Source organism: Camelus dromedarius, chromosome 16 (assembly GCF_036321535.1).
Source record: "Camelus dromedarius isolate mCamDro1 chromosome 16, mCamDro1.pat, whole genome shotgun sequence".
Classification (NCBI taxonomy): Eukaryota; Metazoa; Chordata; class Mammalia; order Artiodactyla; family Camelidae; genus Camelus; species Camelus dromedarius.
This window is the reverse complement of record NC_087451.1, coordinates 26139740-26158792: the sequence shown is the minus strand read 5'-3', so window position 1 is coordinate 26158792 and position 19053 is coordinate 26139740. Positions and strand designations below refer to the sequence as shown.

The window sequence follows — 19053 nt, the reverse complement described above, 5'->3', positions numbered from 1 at the left end:
CCTTCTTGACCATGTTAAGTGCTTCACCATTAAAAATCGGGAGTCACTGGTCCTCCCCACCGTCCGCTAAAGCTGGTCTGAAGCACCAAGTCACATTCATCCACATACAGGGATCACTGCCCTGCAGCCAGCCCGAATCCCCTCCAGCACATCCTGCCTCTGTCCCCACAGCCCCAAGAAGGGGAGCCTCCTCTCCCTTGAGGTGGTCCGAGTCTCTGAACTGCTCTAATGGTGGGAAAGTTCTTCCTCATCAAGAGCCAGAATGCTGGGGGGGAGGGGCGCAGAGCACAGTGGTAGAGCACAGGCTTGGCATGCACAAGGTCCTGGGTTCAATCCCCAGTTCCTCTATTAATAAATAAATTAATAAATAAACCTAATTACCTTCCCCCCACCAAAAAAAAAAAAAAAAGAGCCCCAATGCTGCACCGGGTCCTGCCACCTGGAAACACACAACCAGCATGTTAGCACACAAGGCCAGGGTAGCCCTACAGATCTGTGAAGAAGTCATGCCCCTGCTCTCCTCATCCTAATTTCTCTTCTCCAGGTAAAGCAGCTTCAGTTCTCTTTGACACAAGTGACAGAAAACAAACTTAGACTGGTTTTTGCAAACAGGTCAATTTATTGGCTTGTGTGTAATTGAAAGTCCAGAGTGTCTGAGCTTCAGGCATAGCTGGATCCAGGTGCCCAGCTGGAGTCTCTGTGTGTGGTTCTGCACTGCTTTCCTATAAGACTGACTTTATTCTCAGGTCCACAACTAACCAGCTTAGCACCCCCTGGAGGTTCCAGCAATGCTCAAGGCTTCTAGCAAAACTGCCAGAGGGCTTGGATCATGTGGCCATCCTTGGACCCGTCACTGTGGCCAGGTAAATGAGGCACTTTGATTGATTAAACCAGAATCACACGAGCATCTCTGCAACCCAGAGGTCGTGTTGGTGGAGGCTGAACCACATGGGCTGAAAGTGGGAAGGAACAGCCCCCCTCCCCAGGAAAACCAAGGTGTTATTACCACCAAAAGCCAAAGTGTCTGAGGTGGAACAAAGGCTCTGTAACGGAGACACACAATGGCTGAGACGAGTGGAAATCCGCCCTTCCCTAACGTAACTCTGATGCAACCAGTCCTGGGCTGATCCAGCTAATTCTGACAACGGGGCCCCAGCAGCCGCACACTGGTTGTCCGTGTTGGCAGTAAAAGCTGTAAAAACACGACCACATTTGCTACTGTCCTGGCCACTTACAAACTTAGCTCCCGCTGCAACCTTCCCACCCAGTTTAGCGTCGGAATTTCTATCAGGTTCACTTACGCAAGTCGGCGACAGAGGCCTTCTTCACATCTTGCCAAAGTCGTAGAATTTCTCGAAGTTGCTGGGAGGGATGTCGGAGAACCCCTGGGTCCTGCACAAGGCGGTGGACACGTCGAGGCCCTGTCCGGCTGCGTCAGTCCGCCTCAGGAACGAGAACCCCCAGCGTGAAGGACAACGTGGCGCTTCACAAAGTGACTGAACGTCCCCAGACTTAGCGGCCCGGAGAGCACAGGGCACATGGTGCAGACTGTGAGGAAGGAGTTAGTCCTCCAAGGTCCCAGGAAGGACGGTCAGAGGTTTCTGTGGGAAAACCATGCCGCCTCCAGTTAACTTTTCTGCATTCTAATTTATTAGCACGTTAACCTAAGAATTTGCCCATGAACCCATATTTTGTTGCCCGGAAAAATAAGAAGCAGGTACTTTCATAGCATCAGTGTCTTTTTTTTTTCAAAATCAAATTCCAGCTAAACTTGTTTCTTCAATGGCTTGATTCCCATTTGCAAGGGGATCTGTGGTCAAAGTGGCTTTTTTCTTGGGAGGATGAGGCCTCCAGCAGGGTTGGGAAGTCCACCCACGGAGGTACAGCTAGAGACTCGCCAAGAAGCCCCTTTGCCTTCTGTTGGGTGAGGCCCCTGACAAGCCAGTCCCTGGGGTACAGGATTCTGTCTCCAGGTAGAGCACCCTTTCCCTGTCTTCCAGCCCGCGGGGCTCTCTCTGCCCCACCCCCTCCCGAGAAGGAGTCCTTGTCTCCTTTTGACCTATGAGAAAACCGAGGGGGAGTTCAAGGCCAAGGCTATTGATGCAGACACCTGGGGAGGTGGGGAGGATATCTCAAACTCCAATGCCTTGCGGGGGAGTCGGGTGATTCCACTATGAGCATAGCTAGCGGTGGGGCCGCAAAGATATGGATTCCTTAAAGGTATTTCAACTCCAAAATCTTTAAACACTATTCTGTGCTCCAGTCAAGGCAAGGCCGGCAGCCTGGATCATGGAGCTTCCAGTTTGGCCAACACTGTCTATTGGGTGTCCGTGTTGGGAGCAGGCCCACTCCCACCTTACCTCCTACCTGCATCCCGCCCAGGATGGCAAACAGGGTGTCAGCAAAAGTCTCCTGGCGGCCGGCTCTGCTGCCTGACCGCCGACTGTGGCCTGTCCTCCTCCGAGAAGCCCCTTGCCCGAAGCAGAGTGAGCACTTGCTCAGAAGCCTCCTCTGGCTATGTCTGGATATGCAGCCATCTGAAGAGGGCCCAGGATCACCCTCCAGAGCGCAGCTCACAGGCCACCTCCTCCAGGAAGCCTTCCCTGAATTCCTTGACAGGACTACGTCACTACACTTTGGGTTTGGGCTCCACAGTGTGTTTTTCAGAAATAGGTTTTACATTACAACCCAGAGCTTAACTCAGTGTCTGACCCACAGTGGCCACTCAATTCATATGCACGGGACAGAATAAACTCACCTGTTGTGTGACCTTGAGTGAGTGACTTACCTCTCTGAGCCTCGATTCTTTCATCTGTAAAATGAGTCATGATGAGGGAGCGTTAAGAGAAGGCATGGAGTGTGCTGCTGAACAATGGCTCACAAAGATATCCGGGTCCTCATCTCTAGAACCCATGAATGCTCCTTTATGTGGCAAAAAAAAAAAAAAAAAAAAGGAGGGGGCGGAGAGTCTTGCAGGTGTGATGAAATTAAGGCTCTTGAGATGGGAGAGTCTCCTGGATTCCAGGGGCCCTGAAGGAATTACAGGAACCTGTAAGAGAAGGCAAGAAGGTCAGGGAGGGAGCAGGGGCTGTGACAACAGAAGCCATATTTCTTTGCCTTTTCTGGCTTCCAGAGGTCGCCAAGGGGTCACAAGGTACGAAATGCAGGTGGCCTCCAGAAGCTGGAACAGGCAGGACTCTCCCCGGGAGCCTTCAGAGGTGCAGCCCTGCTGACACCTTGACCTCAGCCCGTTGACACTGGTTTGGGACATCCGACCACCAGAACTGTACAGAACAAATCCACGCTGCTGTAAGCCACTGAATCTGTGGTCACTTGTCACGGCTGCCCGAGGACGCCCATACACGCACACCGGCTGCTCCCAAAAGGCAGTTGTTAGTATCCTCCCCCAGGGAAGCCCCTCTTCTCATGGCTGCTGAGGTGCCTGGTGCAGGTCTTGCCTAGGCCCTCCCCAGACACTGGACACGGCAGGGGCTAGAAGGCCCCAGATGTGTGAAGGGGACCGTCCCCACTCGTCTGGCCTGTGACCTGAAGCACCAACAGTATTCACAGCCTCCTGGCTCTGGGCTAAATGCTCCACACGCCTTTCCTCGTTCAGCCCTCGCGGAGACCCCAGGAAGGAGCTGCTATGATTACTCCCATCTTACAGACGGGACTGAAGCTTAGCAAGTGAACTGGTTTTTCCAAAGCCACCCAGCTGGGCACGGAGGAGCCGGACTTAGAAACCAGGTCTGTCTCCCCGGGAAGCTGTGCTTAAAACTAGCTTGAAACAATGCCGCTCACCCTCTGACCCCGCTTTTGTCTGGCCCTTAACATCACCCTGGGTGGTGGGTGGCTGAGCTGGTGGGAAGGGCTCTGGGTACAGGGCTCTATCATGTTAGCCTGAGACCCTGGACAGATGACCACCACTCTGTGCCTGTTTCCTCATGAACAAAATGTGACCATCTGCCTCACAGAGGGGCTGTCAGGTCAAATGGACAATGTGTGGAGGGGTACAGTCCTGTCACAGAGCAAGGGCACCGTGTCCCCTGCACTGCCTTACCTTTCAGAGGAGGAAGCAGAGGTTCTGTAGGGGAACTTGCCCCCAGTCCAGGTCACCTGGGAGCTCTGACACCTTGACACCCCTCCTGCACTCATAGGACCAACAGACCCCAGAGGCTGGGTGGGAATGGGAGGCGTTCTGCCTGAGCTGTGCAGAGTGGAAGCCTTGGGGTGGCAGTTATCAGTGAGTCTGTAAGTTCACAGCAGGTTCATTCACTCATTCATTCAATATTCCTCTGCTTAAGCTCTGCCAACGGCCCTGGAATTGCATTCAGATTCCCCACCAGGCCCTGGAGCCCTGAAGACCTTGGCCCCCACATGGCTCTGCCCTCAGCATGTCCACTGCTCCACCAGTTGCTGGTTAGGCACCAAGCTCTCTCTTGCCTCAGGGCCTTTGCACTTGCTCTTGCCTTGGCCAGGAAGGGTCTTCCCAGCTCTACGTGGCAGGTTCCTTCCTGGCAGTCAGTTCCGCACTCACTGGGCCTCCTCCTCTCACACCCAGCTAAGTAGCCCCTATTCCTCACTTCACCTGCTAGTTTTCTTCCTAGCACTTATTACTCCCTGAAATTATCTTCTTTGTGTATGTAAGCGTTTGTTTGCTGCCTGTCTCTGCCCACCAGGATGCCAGCTCCATGACGGCAGGGACCACTTGTCTCTGCTGATTCTGCGCCCGGGAAGGGGCCAGTAAGTAAAGAAATCTATGCCCTTTGTGGTCGGCATGTTTCCCAGACTGTAAAGACGAGGTCACAGGGAGGGCTCGTGGTGGGTGAGGGTGGGAGCGTAGCCCAGGGACCCGGCCAGAGACTGCGAGGCCGTGGGGGCCGGTGCCAGTCCACGTCCTCCGCCAGAGGTTCCAGGCCCACCCCGACCTCGACCCGCAGCGTCCCCAGGCCCGCGAGTCCTTCGGGGCTCTCCGGGGTACCCCCCCCCCCGGCAAAACCCCCTCCCCCAGGCTCGCGGGCGGGTGCGGGCCACCAGGGGGTGCTGTCGGGGCGCGCGGCCCACCTGGCGCCCGGGCGGCGAGCGAGCGCAGCCAGGCGGCCGGGAACTTTTCTCCTCGCGCTCTCGCTGCCTTCTCCCCCCGCGCGCCGCCCGCCGCCCGCTCTTCCTGCGCGGAGGGGACCGCATTTCTCCGCGGCCCCGCGACGCCAGCAGGCCCGGCGGTGCGCGGCCAGGGTCCGGTCCCCGCGCCCCGGGCGCCGCCCCCGCCCGCGGCTGCGCTCGCCAGGCGAGGTGCGGAGTGAGGCGCGGCCAGGGCGAGAGCGCGCGGAGCAGGCCTCCCTGCCCGCGGCCCGAGCGCCGGCGCGAGGAGGGGGCGCCGCGGCTCACCCTCCTTCCTGCCTGGCCGCGGGCCGGCCGGGCCGCCGCGCCCCGACCCCCATGGCCGCCCGGGCCTCCCGGCCGCGAAGTCGCAGCGCCAGACCCCGGGCTCCCGAGTGAGCGCGCGCCGAGGTGAGCAATGCGCGGCGGGGCGGGGGCGCGGGGGGCGCTGCCCGGGCGGGGCGGCGCGCGGTGGCCGGGGCGCGGGGGGCCGCGGGCAAGTCGCTTTGTGTGTAGGGTGCGCGAGGTCACCGGATGGGTGTCCGGGGAGCTGCGGGCTGGGGGCGCCCGGCGCGGCGGACGAAGGCCGAGGCGGGTGCGTGGCGTGGGGGCGCGAGGAGCCAGGCCCGCGCGCGCGGTGGCGCGGACCGTCGGCCGAGCGCGGGGTGGGGACGGGGGCATTCGCGCGGCGCTGGGGCCGGAGGCGAGCTTCGTGAGTGCGCCCCGGTGGAGGGCGGGGAGCCGACTTCTTCGTGGGGACTCGGGGCCTGGCGGGGCCGCGGCGTGGGAGCCAGGGCCTCGGGGGTCGGCGAGGGCCGTGCTGGGGGAGGGCGGCGCGCGGGTCTCTTGGATGTGCCCCCCGCGGTACCCTCACGCGGGCGGTGGCGCCCGGGCCTGTGCGCAGGCCGCGCGACCCGGCAGGAAGCGGTCCCGGAGGCCGGGGAGCTCCGGCGCGGACGGGCCTCGGGCGCGCGGGCCGCTCGGGGGTGACGTCACGGTGGGAGCTCCGGCCACGCGAGTCCGGTGTGCCCGGACAGCGGCGCGCCGGCCGGGGCCCTGGCCCCGCGCCCGGGAGGCAGGGGACCCGGGAGGAGGGCGCGGGGGCCGGGCGCAAGGCGGCGTCGCCAAGCGCGGCGGGGACGAGGGGGCGGCAGGACGCGGGGGTGACATTTGGAGACTTGGTCGCCGGGGGCGCCGAGGAGGGGCGGAGGGGAAGCGAAACACCAGTCAGGCCCGAGGCCGCGGAGGCCCCAGCTTCCTGGGGCGCCCGTTTTCCCAGTGCGCGGTTTCCCTTTTCGGGCTCTCGGTCTTCAAATCCACGCCGGGAGCCGGAGTGCGGCCCGAGCCGTGCCCTCCTCTGGGAGCTCCCGACTGGGGGGCGGGCTGGGGCTTCGGCCGAATGGAGACGCCGAGTGTAACAATGCGCTATTGGGGGGCTGGGGGGAGGGGAGGCCGCGCGCCTGAATGGCGACCCGGGCCCTGAGCTGCCCAGGGTTTCAGAGGCTCTGATTTAAGGACCCACGCAGGATCCGCACAGTTCCCTCCACCCAAAGTGCCACCTCCCCCCATTTGTCTTCCAACGCAGCAGCGTGTTGAGGCTTCAAGGGCATTACATCTGGTTGCAATCCAGTTTTCATGCCGCTGCTGGGCTGCTAAGATCTCGCGCTGACGTCAGAGCAGGGGAATTACTTCTTTTTATTTTATCTTTTTTTAGTTGTCTGCTGCCCTGGGAGGGGAGGTGGGGTGGGTGAGGCGGCTCTGATGTGGGGGCGCCAGCGCCAAGCTGGGGGCTCTGCTTCTGTCCCCTCAGCGCGCCGTCCCTTCAGACCTGGCTCTGCCCAGGGCCAGGCGCACCCCGGGGTAGGGGGTGGGGGCAGTCCTGCCGCAGACTCGGCGGAGGCCCCTCCCGACTGACCACACAGCTGTGTTTCCAGAGGCTTCCCTGGGACGTGGCCTCGGGATCTGGAAGTTGGAAGGAATCTTCTCGTTTCCCACCCCTCCCCCTCGACCACCGAGGGGAGTGTGGGCCCCAGGAGCGTCCAGGAGGGCATCCTCGGGAGAAGTGGCCTTTGGGGTAACACAGAGGAGTGGACACAGACATTCTGGTTTGGGGGAGGCTCAACCCTGAAACCCTGGCTAAGACTCTCACAAGCAAAAAGCCTTGAGGGACGGACAGTGTGTCTGGGGTGACCTGGGCCCCAGAAGCCTGGTGGAGGGACATTTCCCAACTGCCAGCTGCCCCTCTAACCTCCTGAGCAGAGGGAGGTCACCCGCTCTGAAACCATCTTTCTCTCCCTGGGGACCAGGAGGCCCCTGCAGGCGGGGGCCCCTGCTTATTCCTCCTTAGACCCTTAGACCCATGGCTTCCAAACTCTCACCTGTGACCGATGGTGAGAAATACACGTTAGGTCACAATTCCGTTCACGCCCAGGGTGTATAACTGAAACACTTGGGACACTTTAGTGAAATAACTTTTTACTGTTTTGTTCTCTCATCTGGCACTTTCTGTTCTAGTATGTTTGATTTTTTTTTTAATTGCTGGTTGTGACCCACTAAATTGGTTTGCTGTTCACTTACAGATACATGTGTCAAGTACACAAATACATGGTTTTACTTTGCCCCAGATGAGAACACACCTCAGCTCCCTCTTCCCTTTCCTGTTGCCTTGGCAAGGTCTACGGTGAGGTGCTCCCAGCTGACCTTGCTCTACCGTGTACCACCCTGTGCCTCAGTGTGCCTGTCTGTACAACAGGAGAACAGTGGGGCCTCATAAGACTGTGGTGTGGGTGTCATGTGTTAACCCATGCAGACCTGTGAAGCTGAGAGCAGTACTTATCCTGACACGTGCCAGCTGCCACTACCACCAGTTGTCACTGCTCTTTCCGTGGCAGTCCACATGTGCACCTCGTTGCTTTAACAGCGACCTGTGTCTTGCCTCCACTTCCGACTCGTGGCCCCACAGGCAGGGACCCAGTGGCGCTGTGCACGCAGGGCAGCATTCCCGTGGGAGTGGCCTGTGGCTCGCGGGCCCACCAGCTCTTTTCCAAGGGCCCACCGTTTCAAAGTCCTGTGCTTAATGCACCTGCCTCCAAGGTCACAGCCCAGTGGGGGACTGAGACCCTGGTGGTCCCCAGAGGGGACGAGTGGGAGCTCATGCCAGGTCTTGGCAAGATGCCGATCCTTGGGTGGAGGCCCTGGCTGGTGTTCGGGGGACCATGAGGGAAGGAGTGTCTGGCAGTGTCTTTGGCGAGACTTGTCCCCACGAAGAAGAGCAGAGGGAGACCAAGCTGGGGAGAAAGAGAGCCTGAGCTTTAGGACTCAGGGTTGAGTGTGTCCGGTCTTGGCCAGAGTTCCAGGCTTTGTGGAGATGGGGGCTTCATGGAAGAAGGCGCTTGGAGCAGGTGTTCAAGCCCAGGTGGGTAAGACTGAGGAGCATTCCTGGCAGAGGGGACACGCCGGCGATTCTCTGGGAGCTGCAGTGGACATAGCCTGTGTCCCGTGTCCGAGGGGGAGGGATTGGCTGGGGAAGGTTGGTCGGGGGAGAGGCTGGTTGCTGCTGGGGCCTCCTCACTGGCCTCCCGGCCTCCATCGTGCCCCCTCCAGTATGGGCCACACTACAGAGTGATCTTTCTCAAGCACAGCAGTTACTTCCAGGAGCTCCTGCCGCCCTCGGAGTAAAGGTCCAGTCTGAAGTCCTTCCCATGCTGTGGGGGCCCTTTCTGGCCCTCCACCTGGTTTGCCCCCATGCAGGCCCCTTCCCCTCCAGCCACAGCAGAGCCTCCCTTCCCAGGATTCAGCCATGGGCCTTCCTGCCTCTGTGCATCTGCCTAAACTGTCCCTTCCACCTGGGATGCCCTTCCCTTCTCCCTGCCCCCTCCTCCTCTGATCTCCGTGGCAGAACTGAGTCATCTCCCTTTGTCTGTGGCTGAGGCAGAGCGTTTATCACGGAATTATCAGTAATTCTGTCGTATCTGTTCTCCACGGAGGCTCCAGCATCTCAGCCCCAGAGCTGCCTCCCTCCTGTCTGCAGCCCCAGCTCCGAGGGTGAGGCCTGGAGCACGGGGTGCTCAGAAGTCTTCCTGGCAGGAAGGGCCAGGCGAGGTGGGGCGGGCCAGCCCTGCGTTGTTTCTGGGGGCCCCTGTGGGATCTGGGCGGGTTCTTTGGGCGCTGCTGCTCCGGGATTTTGATCTGTCAGATCTTAGAGGAGACCAGTGAGGGGCCCAGCTCCCCCAGGCTCCTCCCGGGGGCGGATTGGGGGGAGCGGAGGAGAAACTGGCTGGTCCTGTTTCCCCGGGGATTGAGGCTGAGCTGTGCCCCGTGCCTGGGTGGGTCACTGGGATCCGAGACTGGAATGTGACACCAGGGTGGGTGCCAGGGGCGGGAGGCACAGACAGGGGCTCGGCTGCCAAAGGAGGGCTTTTGCTCTACTGGTTCTCGAATCGCTTGAGTAGTGTGTGTGGTGGTGGGACTGGGGGAGGGGGAGGGGAGGGACGAGGAGGGGCAAGCTGGTGAAGAGAGAGACGTGGGAAAGAGGGAAAGTGAGCTGAGGAAGGACAGGCAGGAGGCGTCCAGGAGCACCAGGGCTCGGCTGTCCCCTCGCCCCACAGACACCCCCTTCCCGCTGTTTTCTTCCCTAGGCCCCAGGCTCACTGGGCCCCAGCGATGAGCGCATTTCGGCCTTCAGCTGCCTGCCAGGGGCCGGGTCCCCGAGCCCCACGGGTGAGGCCAACTCCCCTGGCAAGGTTAACTCTGCCTGGCACCAGGTGGGCATCAGACTTCAAGAAATAATTTCACCATCAACCGAAGCTGAGAAGGTTTTCTGATTGAGACCCTCAATTGCCAGAGGCCACCAGACCATGTTGGGGTGTCCTCAGGCAGGTACCCGAGCTCTCAGCCTGTTTATCATTTATCAGACAGTGAAGGTAACAGTACCTACTTCGCAGGTGACTTTTTAAGAGGATTTAATGAGACGATGCCTGTAAAGCACTCAGCTGTACTCGGTACATAGCGAAATGCTTAATAAATGTGCCTATTGGTAATGAGAATCTCAGAAAATGTAAATGGAAAGCTACCTGAAGGCTCTCCTATTGATGGGGAGGGCACAGCTCCTTAGAGATGTGAAGTTGTGGGCCTTCCATTAAGCCAGTGGGACAAAGAATTGCCACAGTGACTGGATAGACACCGAGGCCCAGACAAGCTGAGCCACTGTAGCACAGTCACACAGCAGCGCAGGGCAGGGCGGGGGGAGCAGAGCTGGGTTTTAGTCAGGTGCTCTCCGATGCTTTGATGGTTCTCCCGGCAGCAAATGGTAACGTGGATCAGCACCGATACACAGCTGGGGTCACATGGGCCTGCCTTCTGGAAGCTTCTGGTCTGACAGGGAAAATGATATGTGTACATGATTACAATAAAAGGAAAAGAGGTCAAATAAAAACCACCTGTTCTGTTGGGGGGGTCATGTACTTGGGGGGCGATGCCAGGCCTCAGCAGTGGTTCTCAGTTGGGGGTGATGTTTGTCCCTCAGGGGACACTGGGCCTTGTCTGGAGTCATGTCTGGTTGTCTGCATGGGGGAGATGCACAGGACCCCCCCCCCCCCACCAAATATCTGGCCCCAGAGGTCAACAGTGCTGAGGGGGTTAAGCAGCCTCGCTCTGGAGAAACAGAGGTGGCCGCTAGGTCACCCTTTTGAAGCCTACAGTCTGGGAGGTGAGCAGACGGCAAAGAATGTGGACTTAATTGTGATTGTGTGAGGTGCAGCCAGAGGCGGCCTTGGGGGCGGTCTTCCAGGCGGGGGAGGGGGGCACAGCCCAAGCAAAAGCTCCGAAGCAGAAAGTCAGGTGTGGGGGGGTAAGGACAGACACCTGGTGTGTGTCTGTGGGGACAGCAGACAATGACCTGGCCTCACGGGCTTCCAGAGCCCAAGGCCAGAGGACCTCTCTGCTTTGCCTGGTTGGAGGGAACTGCAGCTCCCAGCATGCTCTCTCTGGGACTCTGAGCAGGGGTCCTGCCGAGGCCTGGGGGTGGGAGGGGGGTCCCAGCTCTGCCCCTCCTCTTATCTGTATCTGATAGGTGGGAAAGAGAAGCAGGAAAAAGATTGAGAAGAGGAAGAACAATATTTTCATTTCAAACACAGATGGGGGGGGCGAAAGAAACCGCTTTTGGACACCTTTGAGAGGAGCACAGAAAATCCCCACCGTGGCCCGAAATAGCACTAGAAACAGACGTTTTGCCAAATCAGACTTAATTGAGTGGCTTTCTCTTCTTGAGTCCAGCAGGATGTGGATGGAGCTGGCTTTGTTCCCTTGGGGTGTCACTGACCCCCAGGGCCCCCGCCCTGGCTAATTAAGCAGAGAGGCCCCGGTCTCCCGGGCAGGACGGGAGCCTGGGGAGCTCCGTCTGGCAGTCTTTGGCCTCAGCCTGAGCGTTCCAGAGGGCCAGAGATGGTGAGCGGGGGGTGCCTGGCAGCAGGGCCTGGTGGGTGAGAGCAGAGGTGGGAGAGGCCTGAGTCCTGGACTAAGTGAACGCCTGTCTCTCCGGTGCTGAGGGATGATGGAGAAAAGCCATCGTTTAATGAGTGCCTACTGTTGTGCTGGGTGCTGGGTGCTGGGTGGTCCTCTCTAAGCCTTATTAATTAACTGTTGCATACAGATTATCAAGGAAACTGAAGCCCAGAGAGGTTAAGTGACCTGCTTGAGGTCACACAGCAACCAAGTGCAGAGCTGAGATTGGAAACCACCTCTTTTGGGCACCAGAGCCAGGCCCTGCCTGCTCCTCACTCACCTCACGTTGGTCAGTCATCAGTTCAGAGGATAATCTCTGGCAATGAAATGATAATGCAACCTGGTGGGAAGTTTTTACGGCTTGGAGTCAGAAGTGGACTTGAATTCTGTCTGACTGGGGGGCAGTTTTAGTCTCTGGAGCTTTCTCAATTGGCATCTTCTTTCTTCTGTTAAGTGGGCACAATCACACCTTTATCCGAGAGTTGCCATAAGGGTTAAACTCTGCGGTTGGGGACAGGAAGGCGAAGAGGGAAGAGGGAGCCCCAGGGAGGTTAGGACCTGCTCTGGGCCACCCAGCATGGCAGGGAGCAATAAAAGAGTCCTGGGTAGAGGGAACCAGGCCAGATTGTGGTATCTCTGTGCAGTATCAGTGTTGGGTTTCTTTGAACGGGGAGAGAGGTCAGCCCCCACTCTGCAGGTACAGAAGGTGGTGTGGAATGCGGGTGTTTATTTTTCTTTCCTTGTGAAAGCCCTGTTTCAGCTCAGGCTGATGGGGCTTTCAGAGGAACACTGCAGAGGTGTCTGCTATGGGAGAGGTCTGCCCAGCTGTCTGCCCCGGGTGGGCCCTGAGAGGGCATCTCCCAAGTAAAGCCCCCAGTGCAACCTGTAAGCCCTCATCCCAGAGACTGCCGTACCTGGGGCCCTCAGGAGTGAGGAGGGGTGAAGGCCATGAAACCAGGGCGTCCGTCTGCCTCCCCAAATTGTACCTTCCTGGCCCCATTCATCTGCTTACCTCCTGGCAGCCCGTGGGCTGCTGGGAAGTCAGGGGCAGCCTTCCTGATGAACAAAATAAGCCTTGCTCACAAAAGGAGAGGGGAGGTTGGCTGGACCTCTCTGGCTCTCTTCTCCCAGCCACTGGCTTTAGGCATCTCTCCTGCTCCACCAAGATGGCACCCCCCCCCCCCATCCTGAGAGGCAGTGAGGGGGCTGCAAAGCCCTTGTGGGCCACACCGCCCCAGCTGGGTGCCCCTGGCACTAAGGAGGTGAATTCAAGGATCGATGAGGTGGCCCAGAGGCAGGGAGTGCTGTGTGGCTGCCCCCTCCTTCCCTTCAGCAGGCTGGGAAGGCGGCTTAGAGAGGAAGCCAGGCCGGCAGGTAGCAGAGAAAGACATCGGATCCAGGGGGAGCAGCAGAGAAAGCAAACAAACAGGGCTTTGTGTGGCTGCAGATTGGCGGCTCAGAAGGGAAGCCGGCTGGGAGGGGAGGGGGAGGGGACCGGAGGCCCGGCCAGTGCTCTGGGCAGAGATAGGCGGCTGGACGAGCCCCGGCTGGGCGGCCAGGGAGCAAGGAGTGCCACTGTGTGTGGACAGGCGCCTGGAGTCAGCCTGGCCGAGTCCCAGCCCTGCCACTTCTCTCCTTCACACATCTGGGCGTTCTGGCCCACCTACTCGGGCAGAGCCACTCACACGCGGGACTGGGGAGACAGTCACCCCGCCGACTGGCCCGGCCCCGTCAGTGCGAGCCCCCACCCCGCGGCGGAGGGCGCGGGCCAAGGAGGGGTCAGGGTCTGCCCGGGGAGCTGCCAGCTTGCGGGGGCCTGGGCAGCAGCCGAGCCGAGGGGTTCGCTCTGTCCAGCAGCAGACGGCTGGCGTGTGGGTGGGCAGAGGCCCCCTGCACTGGGGTGAAGAGGCCACCTTGCGGGGGTCAAATCCTGGAACCTAGCGGGGGAGCCCGGCTTCGGGGAGGGCTTGGTGGGAGCCGGCAGAGTAGACGCGCAGGCAGCTGCGTTATCGCCTCCGGGGCCATTTCCTCTTCTCCCTGACCTCAGGAGGGCAGACGCCCGCGCTTCCTGGCCTGCCCTCGCTCCCCGGCGGCGCCCCTACCTAGGCCGCGCCGGGGCCTCCGCGCGTCCGACAGGACGAGCCGACCGGGGCCGAGACCGCGGCGCGGGGAGGCCAGGGCGCGGGCGGGGCGGGCGCTGCGTCGCCATGGCAGCGCCCTCCCGGCGTGCTCCGCGCGGCGTGGAAGCCCAGCCCGTCGTAAAGCCTGCAGCTTCCGGGAACCGGGCGCGGGGCGGGGCTTCCGGGAGGGTCGGTCTCGGTCGGGTTCTTCTCCTCCGGGCCTCCCTACTCGAGGCTGCCTTCTCCCTCGGCTTTGCGGAGGGTCCGCCGCCTCTGCCGCTCCCGCTGGATCGGGCCGCTCGGTGCGGCGCTAGCCTGGGGGCTTGCGAGGGGCGGCTGTCCTCGGCCTTCCGCCGGCCTCGCCCGGGGCATGCGCACTGGGAGGGCGCCCCGCGGCAGCAGGAGGGACTCGGTCCTGAGCGTTTTGCTTTTAGTAAGATCACCAGGTTATGAATGTGTTGATTTTAGGAAAACCTGAGGATAGCGGAAGACACGTAAAAAGCTGCTATAACTTCATCCTCAGGACATAGTCATTTTCAGCACTTTTTCTCTAAGCACGTGATAGACGTGATAAATGTAGCAAGTATGAAATGTGGAGTCGCGCTGTAGGTTCGCTTTGCAAGGCACTTGGTGGTTTTAACAGCTTTTCCCCCTCACTATAAAAGGAGGACAGGCTTATTTTGGAAAATAAGACAAATTAAAGAAAAGCAATTCGCCCAAACTCCGTCTCCGGAGGCAGCCGCATTTGACCTGCCTTTGCCTCTGCCCCCTGTTGGTGAGGTGTTTCGCTTGTTTGGGGGCGCCACCGCTCCTGTGTATACCGCGTGATAGCCTGCTTTTCTCCCTTAATGTTGTGTGGCGTGCGCCTTCTTCCTGAGTCTGAGTCTGCAGAGAACTGGAACCGGTCCTGGGGAGAGCCTCGAGGGAGGCGGCCTGGTGACTGCTTCCTAACTACGCTAGTCCCGTGGCCCATCTTCGGGTCTGTCTCCACGGCCTAGGAGCGGATTTCTGCTGCCCTGGGCTCCGTAGCCTCTCCCTGAGGGCGTGCGGGCCTGGTCCAGCACAACTGCCCTCTGCCCAGCTGCCTCTCAGGCCGAGCTGCCCTTGTCCCCGTTCGTCCCTGCTGCCAGGCCTTCTCTTCTCCCTCCTTCCTGCGCAGTTTGAGTCTAGCACATCCCAGCCCTGCGAGAAACAGGCTTTGGAAAATCACGGTTTCCAGGGACAGATTGGTGTTGAAAAGGCATCCAAAGCTTGGAGGAAAAAGCCCAAGAGGCCGGAGAGGGCAGGGCTCTGTCCCTGAGCAGCAGCTGGATTTAGTGCAGGGAAAATCACAGAATGCCCCTTTCCCTGGAAGTCACCCCCGGGCGGGGGGGCGGGGGAGGTACCAGACATCCTGCCCCGTGGGCCACCACCTGCCGCACCACCAAGTGCTCTCTGAAATGGAAAGATACAGGAGGGACCTGCTGCCAGCGGGCCTGTACATTGTATTCTCTTAGCAGGTTTATTCAATTATAAATTACTTAAGACCCGTTTCGCTTTACCTGGAGCAAGGAGGCCACCAGGTGGGGCTGAGATTGATGCTCTGAACATGGTTTATTTATCATGGGGAATTTAACCAGGCAGCAAGGTGGGTCTGTGTCTGTGTGTGTCCGGGCTTGGGGGCCTGTGTGTATCCGACTTGTCTGTCCGTCTTAGGGGGGGTTCTGTACATGGAAGGGTGATGGTTTTTGCACGGCTGTTGTGTCCAGGCACGTGGGTGAGTCTTTGTGTGTGATGTGTGTGTGTCTGGGTTGAGGAGTGATTTGAGAGGTGGGTTTTGTGAGCACATCTTGGGTGCGCATATGTGTCATGGTATCCATGATGCAGGGAGAGGGGCATGCTCTCCTCTGTGTGTCTGCATTTGTGGGTGGGGACCTATGTGTGGCTGAGTGTCTGTTGTATGTATGTGGGTGTCCCGCGGTGCCAGGCCTATCTCCATGTGCATGTGGACTGTGGTGCAGGATTTTGTATGAGTGACAGAGGCAGTGGCCTCTTATCCCCGCAGCCCTGGGCACTAGGAGGAACTTTACGCTAGGTACCTGTGAGTTCAGGGACCCCTGTGTGGCCGGGCCTCAGGCTCCAGGACGAACTGGCTTTGGGGACTGTCTTCCCACAGAACTGGGCCTTTCCTGCCCTGTGACTCAGACCAGAGGGAATGCTGGGGCCAAGGTGGCCCAGGCCCATGTTTCACGGATGGGAAACCGAGGTCCAAGGGCACATAGCCTGTTGGCGGCCAAGCCAGGACCCTGACACAGAGCGTGGCTCCGGCTCCAGGACTCTGCTCTGGGCCAGCCCCTCCCTGGGCCTCAGTTTCCTCTTTTGTTCCCAGCTACATTCCTCTCACACAGAGACCAGGGCACAGAGGAGGCAGGGGTTGGTCAGGGGTCACTCAGCAGGTTGAGTCTGGCTCAGAGGCAGGCAGGTGGCAGGAGCAGCAGGGGTGATGTGAAGACCCTGCTCTGGGCCTGAGTCCTGGCTCCAGGGCGACTCTGCACCCGGACATTGTCTCTGTCCCTTCCCTCGCTGCATCCCCTGAGCCCAGACCAGGGCAGGGGCATTTGGTTTTCCTCAGCCTTGTGACAGCCCTCAGCTCCCTCCCTGCAGCTAATTCGTCTGTCACTGCTTTCCTAATGAGGCTGCCGCCTGGCCCAGGACAGATGCCTTTGCAGGCCAGGGGGCAACTGAGGGGTGGGCTGGCCTCATGGTCAGGCTGGGAAGGGGGGCAAGCCCTCTGCTGCCTGCACCCCCAGCCATGGGGCCCTGGGGGCCACCCAGGCCCCTGAGCCCGCTGTGTGGGGCAGGGTGTGCCGGAGGCCATGGGGAGGCAGGAAAGCCCACAGCAGCACATGTTTTTCTTTGGCACTGAGATTATTTGTAGTAATTATACTTCGTCTGGCTGATAAGTATGCTTGTCGGCCTACTGTGTGCTGGGACGAGAACCCGCTACGATCTGGGTGTTTGTAGGCCCTGTCCTTGGGGAGCTGTGGCCACGGCAGGAAAGACGTGACAAGCTATTTGCGTCATGACACATTCATGTGTGAAATGCACGTTTATCGTGAGCCAAGACGAACTTGCAGAGTTTTTCTCGTGGAGAGTGGGGGTCCTGAGCCTAGGCAGTGGGCCACTCTGGGCTCTCGAAAGGCTCGCCCAGGACTTGAATGAGTCGGGAGACTCTGATTCTCACTGTGTGGCCCCAGGCCACTGCCCACCTTCTCTGGGCTCCTCCGAGGCTAGAAGTCTCCTTCTAGCTCCCTCACCTCTGAGTGGAACTCCAGCAGCCTGGGTCTCCTCTCAGGCTCTCTTGCCCTCCCCGCCAGGGCCCTCAAGACATCTGTCACCAACAACTTTGACTTTGGAATGCTGGAGGTGCGGCCCCGGGGGGCGCCAGGACCTGGTGCCCCCGCAGACCCCACCTGCCGTCTCCTCTCAGCCCTTTTGCTCTCACAGGAGGAAGCAGGGAAGAGGCAAGCAGAGCCTCGGGCCCTGCCCCCAGCAGAGGGAGGCGGGGGTCACCCTTCCCTCTGCCCTCCAGTGTGTCTGAGGCCTGGTGGCCGCCAGGCGCTATGCTGTGCGTCGAACCAGCTGTCCTCCTGCGACCTCTGGTCCACAGACCCATTTTGAAGGCCTCACTCGGCCTCACCCTCGCCCTAGAGCGTGGTGACCAGTGTTTGGGGAAAAAATTAAAAAAAAAAAACTTTTCCTCGCTATAGGGCATTTATTGCCAGGGAGCAGTCCTGGGTAATTTCAGCCCAGCTCCAGTTTACAGCTCACCAGCATTATGGTCTGCCTCCCTCCAGGCCATGACTGGTGGCGCCTGAAGTCTCCCCCAGCCTCCTCCTAGTCATAGTCCCCACTCCTCCCTGCTGCCTCCCTGCCTGTCACACAGGGTGCTGTGGCTTCCTCGTTATGAGCCCGGCCTCTGGAGCCAGATGGCCCAGGTTCAAATTCTCCATGTCGTGACATTTCGGGTAAATCAGGTCTGTCTCCAAGACTCAGTTTCTTCCTCTGTAAAATGGGGAGCACCGTAGTAAGTACCCACTAGCCCCTGGAGTTGCCAGCGGGATCAAGTGAGAGAATACTGAAGTGCTTAGAACTGGCCTCAGTGTTGGCCGCTGCTGTGCCAGTGCTGAATAAATGAGCCACTGCAGGCTGAGGCCTGGCTCTGGCCCCCGTGCAGGGCCCTGTGTGAGTGACGTGCTCCTCCGGGCCTGTTTCCCCAGCTGTTTGTGGGAGAGAGACACCTGCCTTCTCTGTTAGACCAGACCCCAGCCCACCCCTCAGTCCCAGGTGGGCCCCCTGCGGCCAGGGCTTTTGTCATTGGGGTCCCCCACACCTGAGTCTGGGGGGACTCAGGTCTCAGCATCCCTGTGGGTCCTGCCGCCCTTGGAGCGCCTCCTCATTCTTAATGGTCGCAGACGTGGGTTCAGTTGTATCTGCCTGGCCGGGTGCTGTGGAAGCAGCTGCGCGTCCCCCGCCCAGCCTTAATTACCTGTCTCTGGTGCAGGGAAGTGGGGGGCCCCCTGAGCCTCTCCAGCTGCCCCGAGCTCCCGCTCACCCCCTCCCTTGAGTGCAGCGCTGGGTGTGGAGCCGGCGTGGAGGTTGGTGTCGTTGATTCACCGCACACCCAGCCTTCCAGCATGACCGGCCAGCTCTGGCTTGGCATTCAAGGCCCTGCAGGACCGCCTGCTGCCCATGGCCTGACCGGATGTCACCCTCTCTGCACCAGCAGTAAGGATGGTGGTCACTCACTGGGAGCACCTTCCACGTTGCCTCTCTGAGCCCATTGCCCTCTCTCTGCTCCACCTCCCTTGCCTTTCAGAAGCTCTTTCCTCCATCTGAACAAGGGCCTCAGGCCAGTTCTCTCTCTCCCACCCTTCCTGAAACCCATCCCTGCCCCTCCAGGGCTAGCCTCTGTCCTCCGTGGATGGTCTGGGCCCTCTGTTGGGGGTGGGGCAGCCCAGAGTGAGGGAGTTGGGGTGTGTCCCACCCCCAGACCCACAGTTCCTTGAGGCCAACCTGCTCCGACTGCCCTGCCCCTGCCTGGCACCTGGGGTGGCACTGGGGCCAGGCTGAGTGCTGCCCCACGCCCTCCGCTCTGGGGAGCCTTGAGGCTTAAGCTGTTCTCTGTAGGACCTGCCACTGCTCCTCCAGCCGGCCGCCAGGTGAGCCGCTGGGTGAGCCGCTGGGAGGGCCTGGTTAGAGGCCCACATCCCCTCTCCTGCAGAGAGAAGGAGAGGAGGGGAGAGGGAGGCTGGTCAGCAGTTTCTGCAAGACGCCCTTCTCCCCCACCCCC

At 59.9% G+C, this 19053-nt stretch overlaps 1 protein-coding gene and 1 long non-coding RNA gene across 4 annotated transcripts in view; one reads left to right on the top strand and one right to left on the bottom strand.

Moving 5' to 3' along the window:
* Window positions 1–616: 616 nt before the first annotated feature.
* Window positions 617–4952, bottom strand: LOC116157654 (uncharacterized). The gene is made up of 3 exons (XR_004141739.2): window positions 2789–4952; window positions 1302–1601; window positions 617–1192 (listed from the first exon to the last, which is right to left on the bottom strand). It is a non-coding gene; the product is annotated as an uncharacterized LOC116157654 (long non-coding RNA).
* A 345-nt stretch (window positions 4953–5297) lies between these two features.
* RAI1 (retinoic acid induced 1) overlaps window positions 5298–19053 on the top strand; it is a 101868-nt gene continuing 88112 nt past the window's right edge. For 2 of the 3 annotated variants that reach the window (XM_031467437.2, XM_064494809.1), the window contains exon 1: window positions 5298–5511. The gene's annotated coding sequence lies outside the window, so the exon portion shown is untranslated. Of the gene's footprint in view, window positions 5512–6870; window positions 9145–19053 lie in introns of those variants that run through there. The other variant, XM_064494808.1, reaches the window with a different exon arrangement.